This window comes from Anomaloglossus baeobatrachus, chromosome 2 (genome assembly GCF_048569485.1).
Source record: "Anomaloglossus baeobatrachus isolate aAnoBae1 chromosome 2, aAnoBae1.hap1, whole genome shotgun sequence".
NCBI lineage: Eukaryota > Metazoa > Chordata > Amphibia > Anura > Aromobatidae > Anomaloglossus > Anomaloglossus baeobatrachus.
In genome coordinates, this window is record NC_134354.1 from 129184429 (window position 1) to 129201265 (window position 16837).

At 49.3% G+C, this 16837-nt stretch overlaps 1 long non-coding RNA gene across 2 annotated transcripts in view; it reads right to left on the reverse strand.

Annotated features, from left to right (window-relative positions):
* LOC142285332 (uncharacterized) overlaps nucleotides 1-16837 on the reverse strand; it is a 232914-nt gene that overhangs the window by 118310 nt on the left and 97767 nt on the right. Inside the window, exon 1 of one of the 2 annotated variants that reach the window (XR_012746752.1) lies at nucleotides 6319-6386. The exons of the other annotated variant lie outside the window; for it this stretch is intronic. This is a non-coding gene — a long non-coding RNA (uncharacterized LOC142285332). Of the gene's footprint in view, nucleotides 1-6318; nucleotides 6387-16837 lie in introns of those variants that run through there. 2 annotated transcript variants of the gene reach the window in all.

Below are 16837 nucleotides of genomic sequence, written 5' to 3' on the forward strand. Positions count from 1 at the left end.
CCAATGCATACGTCACAGAACACATGATCTAAAGGATCGCACACAAAATTGATCAATTTAACATAGACTACTAACGCACGTGTGACAGCAAATGAACGACCTACGTGCAATCTCATGAGATCCCGTATGCAACCTGGGCGTGTCACATCGCAAATGCAATTGTACAACTAATTGCAACGTGTAAAGCAGGCTTTTGTGTGCCGTGACTTTGGCACACGTGTGTTCTCTGTGTGCTATCTGTGATAGCACACGGGGATCTGACACTAAAGCGGGCTTTACACGGTGCAACATCGCTAGCCGATGCTAGCGATGTCTAGCGTTGCAGCACCTGCCCCCATTGTACGGCCGATATGTGGGGATCGCTGCCGTAGCGAACATTATCACTACGGCAGCGTCACACGCACATACCTGTGCAGCGATGTCGCTGTGACCGGCGAACCGCTTCCTTTCTAAGGGGGTGGTTCGCTTAGCATCACAGTGACGTCACTAAACGGCCGCCCAATCAAAGCGGAGGGGCGGAGATGAGTGGGAAGAACATCCCGCCCACCTCCTTCCTTTCTCATTGCGGACGGGATGCAGATAAGGTGAGGTTCCTCGTTCCTGCGGCGTCACGCGTAGCGATGTGTGCTGCCGCAGGAATGAGGAACAGCATCGCTACTGCAGCAGCAACGTTAATTGGGAAGAGGGGGGCATGTCACCAATTAGCGATTTTGAACGTTTTTGCGACAATTCAAAATCGCTAATAGGTGTCACACGCAACGACATCCCTAATGCGGCTGGATGTGCGTCACAAATTCCATGACCCCAATGAGATCACTTTAGCGATCTCGTAGCGTGTAAAGCCACCTTTATTCTCACCTGTCCACACTGCTGCTGTCTGTGGTGCTGAAGTCTCCCACGATGCTGTGTCCGGCTGCCACTGTCTCATCGCAGCTGCCGTCGGCTGTGCAGTGAATATGCATGAGTATAATTTGCCAGCCTGGAAGCAGAGACAGCAGCGGCTGAAAACAGCATCGTTGTAAACGGGTAAGTTTAAAAAGCTTTTTAATTTAAATGTATGTCTTTTCTGGTACGTGCCACACGGATTACACCACTGTGTGGTCTGTGTGACATCAGTGATGCAAGAGAAAAACGGACTTGTCTCCGTGCGGAACACATGGACACGCATGTACGCCACACGGAAACACGCAGTGAGAAATCACTGATGTGTGAGCAGACCCATTGATTTTAATCGGTCTGTGTATGTCCGTGATTCTGGTACGTATAAAAACTGCAATAAACGTACCAGTATCACTAACGTGTGAAGGGGGCCTTACATTGCAGCAAAAAAAGCCAATTTCAAAACAAGTCTTATCTGGCTAGATGTCTCCCCAACCAGGGCAGGACCCAGAATAGCGAGTTCACATATCTGGGTTAAATTAAACAAATAGATAGGTCTGCAAGGGTAAAATAGTTCGAAAAGTAAGAGGTGATTTTTATATACTGTAGTTTTGATTGTTGAAATATCAAAAAAATTCCATCACGTCCAGATTTTTCACAAACACTGACTCCATAGGCTTCGAAAAGTATAGAAATCCAGAATTCCATAGATTTCCAAAAATAATTCCTTGCATACTTTCTCAAGACAGTGCTCTATTCTATTGCAGTGATGTTCCTGGGCATCTTTGCAATCTGGACTCAAGAACATAGCTGCAAAATTTTACAAAATCCTACTTAAGTTTCCTGCCACCACTCTGCATTAAGCTTGGACTGATGAAGCAGTTTATGAATACTCTATCGAAAGAAGGAGAGCATTTAATTATCTGTTTACCATATTTCAGGGACTGTCCGAAGCAAAACTGAAGGAAGGCATTTTTGTGGGTCCGGATATTCAGAAACTCATGAAGGTCGTGTTTGAAACAGAAGTGAAAGCTGTTGAGAAAAGAGCTTGGGATTTTTTTTAAAGACGTGAAGATGTGCCGCCCCCGTGTCAGCAGCCGGGCTGCTCGGATCCAGATCCGCGATGGCTCGAGGGGTCTCCGGACCTGGGGATCGTACGGCCACTCAAATGAAGGGGGTATTTACAGGGAATTGTGTTTTAGAGTTCGTGACGCCACCCGTGGTGTGTGGTAATGTGGAGTTCCACCGCTGTGGTTAGGAGTACCCAGGGGGGATGGAGTGGGGCAGCCAGGTGTTAGAACCCTCCACGGGTAGGGGGGATGCTCCAGGACTCGGTGATGGTGTTCAGGGAGTGCCGTTGGGTGCAAAGGGGTCACTTGCATACTCACTTAGTCCATAAAGCTGACACCGACAACTGGATAAACCAAAGTTCTGGATACCGCTGCCACTGAGGGGAGCTAGTTTGGGTCTAGTCCCCAATGGTGCTGCCTAGTGATCCGAAACCTACCTCCTGGCACTAAGTTTACTTTTCTGTTGGTCCCGGTAGTATGGAACTAGTCGGGTCTCGCTGCCCACTATGGCTAAGTGTGGGAGCTTGCTCTCAGGGCTCACGCTTGGGATTTTCTGGACCGTTTGAGTGGAAAGTCCTATCCCCCTCGTTGCGCTAGTACCTCGATTCTGGAGTGGGTGGAGAGCGGATCTTGAAGGCTCCGTTCTCGTCGGGTCAATTGTCAGGTTGCCTGAAGCTACTCCCTGACCTAAGTTCCACGTACCCCGTCATGCCCTGGTCCCAGCCCGGTGATGGTGCAAGGCCGCCGGCTGTGCTTCTCGACAGTTTCGTGCCCCTTGCCATGATCCCCTGTGACCGGGGGTCCAGCTCCTTCTAGGCCCAGACCACCGTCTGCCACCTAGATAGCTTCCTAGGAGCCCAGCTCCTGACCTCCTCTCTCCTTCACTTCCAAACTACGACTTCCTCCTGACACTCCTGACCTCCCCTAGCCAAGCCCTCAAGTGGGCGACCCTATTCCACTCAGGCCATGCACTGCTGTGTCTGGTGGGTGTGGTGCAGAGTGTTCTTCGTACCCAGTCGTGCCCTGGTCCTAGCCCGGTGATGGTACAAGGCCGCCGGCTGTGCTTCTCGACAGTTTCGTGCCCCTTGCCACGATCCCTGTGACCGGAGGTCCAGCTCCTTCTAGGCCCAGACCACCGTCTGCCACCTAGATAGCTTCCTAGGAGCCCAGCTCCTGACCTCCTCTCTCCTTCACTTCCAAACTACGACTCCCTCCTGACACTCCTGACCTCCCCTAACCAACCCCCCAAGTGAGCGACCCTATTCCACTCAGGCTGTCCACTAGTGTGTCTGGTGGGTGTGGTGCAGAGTGTTCCTAGGATTTAATTAGCTGATGTAGGCAACACCATGTAGTTAGGGACCCATAACCAAGAAGGATGTGGATATTGCACGGGAGGGCAGATTGTACAATACCCTGTGATGACCTGATAGTCCAGGGGCGTCACAAAGACATTTCTAGGTAACAACAAAAATCCCAAATTTAAGTCCATAGTGGAGAACATGCTGAAACGTTTCGAACCCTTGGATTGTCTGATGAATTTGAAGTAACTTTTTTTTACATTCCCATTAGGACTACATTCCTGAAAACCTTGATGCTGTTATTGGAGAGCAAGAAGAATGATTTTATCAGGATATCAAAGAGGTGGAATGACGATACTAAGGTAGGTGGAACGTGAACATGATGAGGTACAACTGCTGGATGCTTCACAGAGAAGATCCGCAGGCCTTTATAAGAGAGAAGGTATCAAGAGAAGCTTTGAAGAGAAAAGGAAAAGACGCAATAATTAATTTATAATAAAAGTTGTAGAATGAATGTTCAATAAATTTATATGTATAATATTGATCATCTCACTTGTATGTAATTTCATGTGCATTTTGTGCAAAATCCATAAGTGATGGTCAAAAATAGAAGTGTTTTTTTAAATCAGAGCATAAGAAAACATAAGGATCAGTTAATGGATTTGAAACAGTTTTCATAAACCCAAATTTTGCACACCTATGGTATTTTTGCCTTCTTTTTGGTTTGAAAATTTAAAGCACCACTCCAGCTTTTTGGGGTTTTTTTGCACTGCTGCAGTGGTGCTTTTAGGGTACTTTCACACCTCCGGTTTTTCTTCTGCGGCACAATCCGGCACTTTGCAAGAAAATCGCAACCGTTTTTTTTTTCTGCCGGTTGCGATTTTCCTGCATAGACTTTAATTAGTGCCGCATTGTGCCGCATGGCCTTGCGTTCTATCCGGTTTTTGCCGCATGCGGCAGATTTAGCCGATGCGGCGGCCGGATGGAACGTTGCCTGGCACGTTTTTTCGTGCGGCAAAAAAAAACCGCATCGCGCCGCATTCGGCCGATGCGGCGCATCTCTCAATGCATGCCTATGGCGGCCGGATGCGGCGCGATGCGGCAAATACCGCATCCGGCCGCCGCATGCGGTTTTTGCCACTGCGCATGCTCAGTAGCATGCCGCAAGCGGCAAAAACCGGGCGGGCCGCATGGGAAAAACTTATGCAAAGGATGCGGTGTTTTCACCGCATCCGTTGCATAGCTTGCACAGCCGGATTGAGCCGCAGGGCTCAAGCCGGATGTGTGAAAGTAGCCTAAGTCTAACTCCCCTACCGCCTGTACTCACCCTCCGACTGTATCTTCTATTACTGCCCCTCTGATTAGTCTCCAGCGATTTGTGACCTGCTGGCAGCACCAGTGTTTCATGAAGCGTTCATGAGGTCATAAATAAGTACAAGTCTATAAGAGCCTCATTCTGACCTTATTCTTTGCATTGGAAGCTTGTGATGTAACTTCTGACTTCCGGCCAGCCAGAATTTACAGTCACAAGATAGCGCTGCGGGTACAGAGTGACAACAAAAAATCATGATAATGCCGCCTGGTGAGTATAATAATGTCATTTAAGTGCCGCTCCAGGGCAGAAAAAAAAGCAAATGCTGGACTGGTGCTTTAACTATGATGACTGAGCTCACACCTACATACAGAAAGTGTCTATCAAACATTTTAGTGCATCAGTTTCTTACTAATGGGGCAGTCACACGGCCATATGACTTGTCCGAGGATTATGCTCTGGCTGGCCGATGGTTCTCCTGACCCAGACGTGACAGTTGCACAGAAACACAAGCTGTCACGCTCAGGTGAAGAGAGCTGACTGCCAGCATTGCGATACAATCCTTAGACATGTCATACGGCCATGTGACTGCGCCGTAATAGTTTTACGCATCATTACCATTGTCATTTACAGTACAGCCTAGGTTTTACACTATACCTATATCCAGGGGTGGGATTAAAAATTTTAACAACAGGTTCTCTGTAAACCCCGCCCAGTTGAAAACCACACCCATTCAGTAACTACACCCATTTTGTTAGCCACACCCATTTTCACGCACTTTCCTCAACCAAAAAATACAAGTAATTTAAAGTATAATCTCTTTCCCCTTCTTCCCCTCCTATACCGTCACTGTCCTGTCCAGCACCAGTTGTTCCAGTCACTGTCACTCTTATTGTATTAAACGGTTTTTCTACAGTTTTTAAAAATTATTACTAAAGGAGCCCTGCTAAAATTGGAATGGGCGACCTTCCCCTACAGATCTCATCCCATGTGACTGCTTTCCCCCAACAGATCCCATCCCATTATGGCCCCTTTCCCCTGCAGATCCCATCCCATTATGGCCTCTTTCCCCAGCAGATCCCATCCCATTATGGCCCCTTTCCCCTGCAGATCCCATCCCATTATGGCCCCTTTCTCCATGCAAATACCATCCTATTATAGCCTCCTCTCCCCATATAGTGCTCCCCTCTTATGTGGCCTCTCTCCCCATAGAGCGCTCCCCTCATATGTGGCCTCTCTCCCCATATACCGCTCCCCTCTTATGTGGCCTCTCTCCCCATAGAGCGCTCCCCTCTTATGTGGCCTCTCTCCCCATAGAGCGCTCCCCTCTTATGTGGCCTCTCTCCCCATAGAGCGCTCCCCTCTTATGTGGCCTCTCTCCCCATAGAGCGCTCCCCTCTTATGTGGCCTCTCTCCCCATAGAGCGCTCCCCTCTTATGTGGCCTCTCTCCCCATAGAGCGCTCCCCTCTTATGTGGCCTCTCTCCCCATAGAGCGCTCCCCTCTTATGTGGCCTCTCTCCCCATAGAGCGCTCCCCTCTTATGTGGCCTCTCTCCCCATAGAGCGCTCCCCTCTTATGTGGCCTCTCTCCCCATAGAGCGCTCCCCTCTTATGTGGCCTCTCTCCCCATAGAGCGCTCCCCTCTTATGTGGCCTCTCTCCCCTTGCAGCGCTCCCCTCTTATGTGGCCTCTCTCCCCATAGAGCGCTCCCCTCTTATGTGGCCCCTCTCCCTGCATCTTCGGCTCACTGAGCGCTTACCAGCATCGTCAGCCTCTCCTGTGTCTCCCGTCCTCCTCCGCGGCTCTCTGCAGTCACAGTGACGCTGATAAACGGCAGGAGATGGAGCTCCCTCCTCTCACTGCCGTCACCTCAGCGTCAGCACGTCTCTGCACGCCGGGGGTCAGGGGGCCGACAGGCTCCACTGAACCAGGAAGTGCGGCACGGAGGGGCGGGGATTCATTTGTGCTAGAGTCTTAAAGAGACACTAGCACAAATGAATACAGGGAACAAGCTGTTTCTTGCCGGTTCTGAGAACCGGCTGCTATTTTAACAACCGGTTCTCCAGAACCGGACAGAACCGGCTGAATCCCACCCCTGCCTATATCTCTTGGAGGTACTTGTATTGCTCTAATATTTTTGCTTTAAATGCACAGCACAATATATGATCCTAAATTTAGGCATACTTCTGCCAGTCTTGAATAAGGACTTTGTGACAAACTCACATAAGGCTATGTGCCCACGCTGCGGATTTTGCGCGGATTTTGCCGCGGATTTGCCGCGGATTTACCGCGGATTTTCCGAAAATCTGCAGCAGCGGCACTTCCAAGCCATTTCAATGGCATTTTGGAAATGCTGTGTCCATGCTGCGGATTTTTCCGCGGCGGATTTGCCGCGGATTTTGATCCGGAAAAATCTGCAGCATATCAATTAGGCTATGTGTCCACGGTAGAATGTACCTGCGGATTTTTCTGCCTGAAAATCCGCGACTTTCGCGGCAAATCCGCACCCGCGGATTTGCCGCGGATTTACCGCGAATTTGCCGCGGATTTTGATGCGGATTTTTTATTTTTTTTTTCCCCATTCAAAGCCAAAAATCCGCACCAAATCTGCACCAAACAATTGACATGCTGCAGATTTTTCCAGATCAAAATCCGCGGCAAATCCGCAGCGGAAAAATCCGCAGCATGGGCACAGCATTTCCAAAATGCCATTGAAATGGCTTGGAAGTGCTGCTGCTGCAGATTTTCGGCAAATCCGCGGCAAAATCCGCGGTAAATCCGCAGCGTGGGCACATAGCCTTAGGCTATGTGTCCACGGTAGAATGTACCTGCGGATTTTTCTGCATGAAAATCCGCGACTTTCGCGGCAAATCCGCACCTTATTTTTGCCGCGGATTTACCGCGGATTTACCGCGAATTTGCCGCGGATTTTGATGCAGATTTTTTTTTTTTTCCCCATTCTATACCCAAAATCCGCACCAAAATCCGCAACAATAACTGACATGCTGCAGATTTTTCCGGATCAAAATCCGCGGCAAATCCGCCGCGGAAAAATCCGCAGCATGGACACACCATTTCCAAAATGCCATTGAAATGGCTTGGAAGTGCCGCTGCTGCAGATTTTCGGAAAATCCGCGGCAAAATCCGCGGTAAATCAGCAGCGTGGGCACATAGCCTTATTGTTGCGGATTTTGGTGCGGATTTTGGGTATAGAATGGGGGGAAAAAAAAAAATCCGCATCAAAATCCGCGGTAAATCCGCGGCAAAAATAAGGTGCGGATTTGCCGCGAAAGTCGCGGATTTTCATGCAGAAAAATCCGCAGGTACATTCTACCGTGGACATATAGCCTAAGGATACTCTGACAAACTCGGCTCTGTGGCTGAAGCAGCTCTGCTGTACCTTTTCAGTATTAGGACTCATGAACTAACTCATCTTTACTCCTCGTGAGTAGAGCTGATCGAAACCGCCAAAAACCGGGACCAGCGGATCACTGCCAGATTTTAAAATGAGTCCGATCCGCTCCGGAATCCGGTGGCCATATAAATCAATGGGGACCGGAATCCGGAGAGTAAAAATGTTTGTTGGGATGATAGAGGGGTACGAGTGAGCGCGGCATACCCCCCAAGGCACTGTTATGGCGTCAAACTCCTTCCGGGTCACGCTTTTCCCTTCTGTAGCTGACAATTCAATATTTACTACTTTGCCCGCTACGTGTAATTGGTTGCAGTTAGATGCGCCCCCACCCTGAGTGGCAGTGTGTCAGCTGACTGCAACCAATCACAGGTGGCAGGATGACCGGTCGGCGGGGAATGCAGTGTATCCCTCACAAGCGTTACTCCGGCTTTTTTTAAAATTTTCTTTAAATAAATAATTAAATAAACAACGTGCGGTTCCCCCTAATTTTCATCCCCAGCCATGATAACTCCGGCTGGGGGCTGGTATTCTTAGCCCACAGCCGCCCGGTATTGCCGCATCTATTAGATGTGACAATCCCAGTGCATTACCGGCCCTTCCTTTGGCCTGATGCGGTGCCAATTGGGGTAATAAGGTGTTAATAGCAACGCACAGCTGCAACTAAGCCCTAGGTTTGTGATGGCACAGGCGTCAATGACATACCTGCATCACACTAACCTGTAAATGAATGTAAATAAGCAGACAAAAAAATCCTTTATTTGGAATAAAGTACGAAACGCACCCTCCTTCACCTCTTTATTAATCCCCAACACCCTGCAGCTCCACATGAGGTCCCACGATGACACATACAGCTCTGCTACATCTCACAGCTAGCGGCCATAGAGCACGACTGCTGGCTGTAAGTGTAGCCTATTTCTGAGCTGCGATGAGCGATGACTGCAGGCAGATACTGTCACAGGCTGGGGGAGCGTCAGACTGCAACTAATCACAGATGAGAGGACGGCCATTGGGCAGGGAAATCACAGAAAGCTGTGTGTATACATACACAGTACAGGAAGTGAATGCACGACCCGGAAGCAGGGTGCCGCCATGACACCGAGTCTCGGTAAGTATGAAACTCTCACTTATTTCTTCTTTTGTTTATTTTTACTTTAATTGTCGAATCTGGATCGTGCACCCGGAATCCCGGGCACAGGTCCGGCACCCAGATATCGGTGAAATAGTGCGGATCGAGACTTTTACAGTCCGGATCCGCTCAGCCCTACTCTTGAGTTAACTTTGCTAAACTCTTTTTGCCAGTTGTGACTAACTCAGTTCTGCAATTGTGTCAACTTTTCTATACAACTAAATCTGCTCCATATTCAATTCCACTACATACTCAGGTCAACTACATCAATAAATCCATGCTACCTCATTCAGGATAACAACTCTGATATCATACCTACCGAACTTTGAAGACATGAAAGAGGGACAAATTATACGGTGCATGGTGCATCATGCCAGAAAAAAAGCAGTAGCATTTACGCATGAACACAGCATCAGCGTTACATTTTTATTACATTTTTATGGATTTAATAGGGAAAATTCAGTTATGCCATTTTTTTACACCATTTACCGATTACCATAAATAATCTGAACGCTGCGTTGTGTGAGTTGTTACGATTACAAGTACATCAAATATGTCCATGTAATTTGCTGAATTGTGTTTATGGTTTTTCTAAAAAACGCAATAAAAATGTAATAATTTTATTGTTTTTTTATTAATTTTATTCTGTAGGTGCAAAGCAATTTGATTATTTCTTCACATCTAGATTACAGGGACATAGAAATACACTGCTATGTACAGATGTATCTCTATGTACCTGTATAATTTGCTTCTAGGTTCAATTCTAGTTATGGCTCAATTTTACCAAATTCTCCTATCTTCCACAGTGCGGGTTGTGGCTCATTGCTATAGCTGCTACCTGCAAACATGGAGTTTACAAGTTCAGTTCTTGGTGAGACCAGAGAAAATAATACTTTATTTAAATTTTGTATTTGTGCAGAGATACAGCCCTGCCCACAATGAGGAGAAGCTACAGAGCCGGTAAAAGAAAGTGAGAGGAGGTCAGAACAAAGCTCTGACGTGCCGGGACAGTGGGACTCAGCTCTTAAATCGGGACAGTTCTGCTGAATCCGGGACGGTTGGGGGCTATGTTGTTTTGCTATGTTTGCTGCCATTACTTTGCTTCTGCTTCATCAGTTCCAGCTCAGGCCCTCCTGTTGCCGTTCAGTCACTACAGTCTCCTCGGTTCCATCTGTGTCATCCTGCTGCACCAAAATCAGCTCTCTGTGTTGTGAAACAAGTGCTGATCCGGACCCAGGGGCTTTGACGATCCAACTAACTTGGTGAGACATAGCGCTTAGTTCATTATATCAGGTGTTCAGGTAAGAGAATTCAAAGTGAAATCCAATTTCTACATAATTAAGATTTGTGAGAACATCCGTACTAATGTTACAATTGTGCCATCTGTTGTGTTAAATGATTGGTCGAAATAAATGGCGAGGTGATGACATAATCAGATTCCAACCCCAAAGTGCGATCTCACCTCAGTGTTGTTTGAGTATTAAATACCAGTTAGTAACTTCACTGCACATTGAATATTCAGAATGGTTTATTTAACCCTTAGCATGTCCCTGCTGAATATGATATATACCCATTGGAGTCTAAAGTGCCAGGTAGGAAAACCTAAATTTTGAAGAACAGTTTTACGTCATTAAAGGGGTTACCTAGCCCTTAACAATTGATGATTTATTCTTAAAATACAGTTGGGGGTCCTCTCGATTGGATGTTTGAAGAGGATGCAGTGCTCATGTTTGGCGCCCCTGAGGCTTCAGTCACAACAGGGTATTGCGCCTCAGCAGAGGTGCAGTATTCATCCCGGGTAAGGAGGAGGTCATTGCCAGTAAACCACCACAATCCACCAAAACAGTTAGTTGCCCTCTCACTGGGAATGGGTTAGGGTCGGGTGCTAGGAGTGGCCATCACGAGGCATGGGACCTCTGCCGACTAGTGCAGCAACCCAGGGGTTGGAGCAACATCAAGGGGGAGTTAGGTGACACACACCAACAGACTAACAAAGGAGACAAAGAAGGAAAGCGACCATGTATGGACATGGACTGGAAGAGCTGCAGAGAAGCCAGGGACTCGTGGTCTGAAGCTGAGCGCTCGACCCGGGTTCTCAGAAAAGAAAGGGGTTCATGGGAAATGTGACAGGCACCCATGACCCATTCCACTTACCAGGTGCTGGGGTGGAGGGACTACCACAAGGAAGGACACATAGAAGGAAAGACCGGCCTTGACCTCCGAACTATCTGGGATCGGCTGGAGCCCATGACAGCGGAGCTCAGCACCCCAGAGGCTGTGATACTGCAGTGAATAAAGAACATTGACTGCAATTTCTGTGTCGTCCATCCTCCCACGCCCTACCGTTACCTTAGCTGCATGGCAGCAGGATACTACTACTCCCAGCATCCCCAGGGCCCCGAGCTCTGCCTGTTTGAGAGCTGCACCAACTGAGCTGCACTACCATCTGGCCCGGAGGCAGGGCCGCCATCAGGGCATTACTCCTTGAACTCCTGTAGCGGGCCCGGTGAGCAGCAGGCAGGAGGGGGGCCCGGGCACGCTGACAGGCCCCTCCCCTTTCATTCTTCTGCTCACCGGGCGGGCCCCAGGGGCAGGGGGCATGCACGTTGACATGTCACACTACATTTGTCAACGTCCACGCCCCCTGCCCCTGGGGCCTGCCCGGTGAGCAGAGGAATGAAAGGGGAGGGGCCCGAGCAGTCAGCGTGTCCGGGCCCCCCCCTCCTGCCTGCTGCTCAGCTCACTACTCACTGGACGGCCGGGCCAGCCCTGCGAAATGTAGTGTGACATGTCTGGCCTGCACACGCTTACACTACATTTCACAGGGCTGGCCGTGCAGTGAGCTGAGTAGTAGTCAGGAGGGGGGCCCGGACACACTGACTGCCCGGGCCCCTCCCCTTTCATTCCTCCCCTTTGTCTGTTAGCGTGCGTGTCAATAACGTTTATTAGATGTGAATCACCGCCCACGGTGATGATGACGCTATGACACAGGTCACAGGGCTGGATGGTTCTAGGCTGTAACCTCCCACCGTGGATCACGTGAGTGGTCACGTGATCAGCAAACCAGGAAGTCCTGCATTCCATTAGCTGTTCAACCAGGGTGGCGTGCGCTCCACTCAGACTCCATGTATCCGGTAAGGACATTATAATTTAGGGTACTTTCACACTTGCGTTCAGCGCAGTCCGTCACTATGGAGAATAGCGCAGTCCGTTAATGCACTGCACTATTCTCCATAGACTTGTATGGATGACACACTGTAACGCAAGTGTCAGCGTTGCATCCGCTGGACGACGCAGCATCGTTATTTTGACGCTGTGTCGGGTGGAAGGAACACAGCATGTAACTTTTTTTGAGTGGCGGAAACCTTTATTTTTCACTGCGCATGCTCATTTTTTATTTTTTTTTTAAATCACAGAAACTTTATTTTGTTTCTCGGTGGCCGAACGTTCAGCTGAGCGCCCGGCCGCCGACATGTGAGAGCTGTCAGCTGAGCGCCCGGCCGCCGGCATGTGATAGCGCTCAGCTGAGCGCCCGGCCGCCAGCATGTGAGAGCTCTCAGCTGAGCGCCCGGCCGCCGGCATGTGAGAGGTCTCAGCTGAGCGCCCGGCCGCCAGCATGTGAGAGCACTCAGCTGAGCGCCCGGACGCCGGCATGTGAGAGCTCTCAGCTGAGCGCCCAGCCACCGGCATGTGAGAGGTCTCAGCTGAGAGCCCGGCCGCTGGCTATTGAGAGTGATCAGCTGAGCGCCCGGCCGCCGGCATGTGAGAGCGATCAGCTGAGCGCCCGGCAGCCGGCTACTGAGAGCGATCATCTGAGCGCCCGGCTGCCGGCATGTGAGAGCGATCAGCTGAACGCCCGGCCGCCGGGTGATCAGCTGATCGTTCACATTAGTCTGCTGCCGGTAAGGCCTGTGACACACATCCGTGCCGCCGGCACGTGTTTGTCATTTTTTACACGTACCAGCAGCACGGAGACTCGTTAAGCAATGCTACCCTATTGTAGCAGGCACACACACGTAAAACCACACGGAACGTGTGTCCGTGTGCGTTTGTACGTGTGTGCGTTTTTCAAAGCGCTGACATGTCAGTGTTTTCTCCGGCAGCACGGGTGTCACACGGCCCGCACCCGTACCACACGGGTGTAGTGTGGATGCGGTCCCGTGTGACACGCGCCGGAGAAAACACACGTGTCAGTGAAAAAAAAAAAAAAAAAAACATTAACTCACCTTCTCCAGCCCTCCTGTCTCTGCCGCTGCTGCCTCTTGCTGCCAACCGCCGCTCATTATTCTCATTTAATATTCACTTCACTGCCTGGCAGCAGCAGCAGCGGGGAGACGGGAGGGCTGGAGACCGAGGATCAGCACCACGGACAGCAGCGCGGACAGCAGGAAGGACCACGTGAGTATGTAAATTACCGGTTCTACGTGTGCTATCGCGGATAGCACACGTAGAACACACGTGGCCCGCACGTACCAGAGACACGTACTTACCTGAACGCAACACGCAGGGGAAATACGTGTCTCTCGGCACGTGCGTGATTTTCACGTGAATGTGGCAGAGGCCTAAAACTGTAAAGAATAAAAAAAAAATAAATAAAAAAAAAAGCTTTCTGTTGTTTTGTACGATCTGTTGCATCCGTTGTGCCATTATATGAAACACATCCGTTGCATCCGTCACAGAACGCAATGCAACGGATGCCGTTCAACGCAAGTGTGAAACTAGCCTTATGCAGACCGGACTGTTGGAAAACATGTTAAGGCCGATTTGGCCGTGTGTATCATGTGAGTGGGAAAACCTACTGAGTAGGTTATCTGTATAGAACATATTGGACCATTCCAGGTTTTTTCCGGTGCCACTTTAGAATTTGCATGTTGATCAGAGGAGGGAGAGCAGGTGGGGAGGGAGACTTGGGCCCTATTTATAACCCCAGTATATCATATACTCCTATTGATACCAGACTGAATAGGGATGAGCTCTGTGTTTGAGCCACCGGTGTTAGTATAGGGGCTGTATCTTTCTCCCCTGATGAGCAGGTGAAGCGAAACGCGTCGGGAGGCACCTAGTTTGAAGACAAGGGTCAGTTCCAACAGGGCCAGTTGTGGACTGCCCTTGTAAGGGTGGGAGCTTGTGGGGAGTAGAAGGGTCAGCTTAGTCCCTGACAGGGTCAGTGACTGGACCTCCACCCCCGCTTTGCCGGTATTTGGATCAAAGAATACAGGAGAAGTTCGATCCACCATCTGAGATGAGAAGATCGGGGTGAGATCTTTCCACTTTTGAGTGGTTTTCTTTAATATCTTTATCTGATATGTATTGTATTAATGGGTATTACTACCATCTAGAAAGTATATTTTCAGGGCACTAATCACGTTCCAGGGTGGTTGTGGTTGGCACCTGGTGTGCCTATACACTGTAATATGGTGTGTGGTTACTCTAGAGACAGACACTGATTCATCCATTGATGTTTAAAGTGCCTATGGGTATTTAAAAACGAATAATAACAACACACTATATACATTAATATAAACCTAGGAATGACTGATCCAGTTGAACAAGCATAGTGCCTATATTTGTACATCTTATTTAGATCTCATCATTCTCTTGCTCTTTGTTGTTTTTGAGCAGATAGACAATCCCCTCTTTCTTTGAAATTAGTAGTGCCGTCGTAATTGAATTATGTGGATGGCTGAACCAATTTCAGGTTTTTAACACTAGAACTACTGAGGTAGTCATTTTGACTACTTTGCACTATGTATTTCTATATAGGTGTCACGAGTCCAGTAGTTCTAGTGTTAAATGGGTATTGGATCACTGTGTGTATTTCTATTTTAGAAGGACCCCAATTAAAAGTTACGTTTTAAATAAATCACATGTTGCTTTTTCGGAGTTAATATACATGTTGGAATCTGTTCTACTAAACCTACTGGTTGTGAATAAGTGCTTTTCTCCCCCAGAAATCATTTTTCCCAACGGATGATTACAGGACATCTGGACTCAGCCTAATTCTGCCTTATGTGGCATTTCTTGTTCACAACCCTCCTCAGCCCTCATAAAGAACAACCATCTGTTTAAATCTCAGCTTAAAACGCCATACATGGCCTCGGCACCGATCTGACCTGCATCCTCATATATGCTCTGAGGCTGCTGAGGTCAGGTCAGGAGACCCATGGCCAGTCCATGCACTGTCCAAGTGTAGACCGGTTTTCACCGACTGCTGAATGAGCCTTAAAGTGAATCTGTCAGCAGGTCCTTTCTCCCCCATCCGATATCCGCACAATGTAGAGACAGAGACCACGATTCCAGCGATGTGTCACCCACTGAGCTGTTTGCTGTCATTGCGATAAAATCAATGTTTTCTCTGCTGCAGATCTAGCAGTTATACAGAGCTCATGAATATGCTGGACTACCTGTAGCATGCAAAGTAGTCCTGTAATGATAATCTCCTGCTGATTAACTAGTGATGTTATCAAAACTACACCAAGCAGCCCAATAAGTAACAATTGCCGGAACCAGAACCTACTCCCCCACGCCATGCTGTGCCCGAATTAGGTGTTAAAAACCTGGTGACAGATTCCCTTAAAGAAAAAAATATAGATATACCAAAAATAAATATACACTAAAAGTTAGTTTTAAAAAGAAATAAAAAGTTAGAATAGAGTAGGGCCCTGCCAAAAGAGTCTACCTTGTGATGGTGGCAGGCTTACAAAAATCTGATGGCCAAAACAAAATCTGATGTCTGTGTGTGTGATACGGTGTTCATTGTGAAGGGTTAATGTGTGATTGGTGAGGCTGTAGTGCAGAAGTGAAGTTTTTCCAAGAGTGGCAATGAGACTATGGAAGATTCGCGAGGTGGAGGCGGAGCTGGGGTGGAGGCGGAGCTGGGGTGGAGGTGGAGCTGGGGTGGAGGTGGAGCTGGGGTGGAGGCGGAGCTGCGGTGGAGGCGGAGCTGGGGCGGAGCCTCAAGGGGGCCCTGAAATTCCTAGTGGCAGCCCTGCCCGGAGGACACCCCTCGCAGCGGCGGTTCCCAAGTTAGCCGCATACCAGAGGTGGCGTCATGAATAACTACAACCCCCATCATCCATCCCCCATTTATTGACACCGCTGGGGTCACGGAGATGGGCCTGGCAGCTGCGGCGTCCCAGAACCAGGACCGTGGTAATGAGTAACCCCCCCGACCACATGGGCGTGTCACATGGTTTCAGCAGCTGGTACATATTTGCCTGCACCCTATTTTTTTAGTAGCCATTCAAGACTTGCAGCTTTGTTCCATGCACTTCAATGCTGCAATATCTTGCATGACTGCTGAAAAGCAGCTGATCAGTGAGAATGCTGATAGTTGCTTGGATCTGTACTGATACAGTAATGAAAGTGTCGCGGGCGGGGAGGGGACGCCGCTGCTGTGCTCGCCAAGCACGGGTCGGGCGCTGCTGCAGCTCGGTGGCTCGAGCGGTGGGCCGGATCCGGGACTCGAGCGGCGCTCCTCGCCCGTGAGTGAAAAGGGGTGGTTTGTTGGTGTTTGGGATGTCGGTTTGTGACGCCACCCACGGTGTGTGGTGAGGTTGGGGCACCACCGCTGCTCTGTACGGGAATCCCGGGAGCGATGACAGGGAGCATCTGGGATGTTTTCCTCCCCTCCGTGGGTAGGGGGATTTTGGTAGTCCCGGGGCCCGGAGTTATTGTCTGCCTGGTGGATTGCGGGGCTTGGCCAGGTGCAGGGTCGCAGGGCAGCGCAGTGCCAGA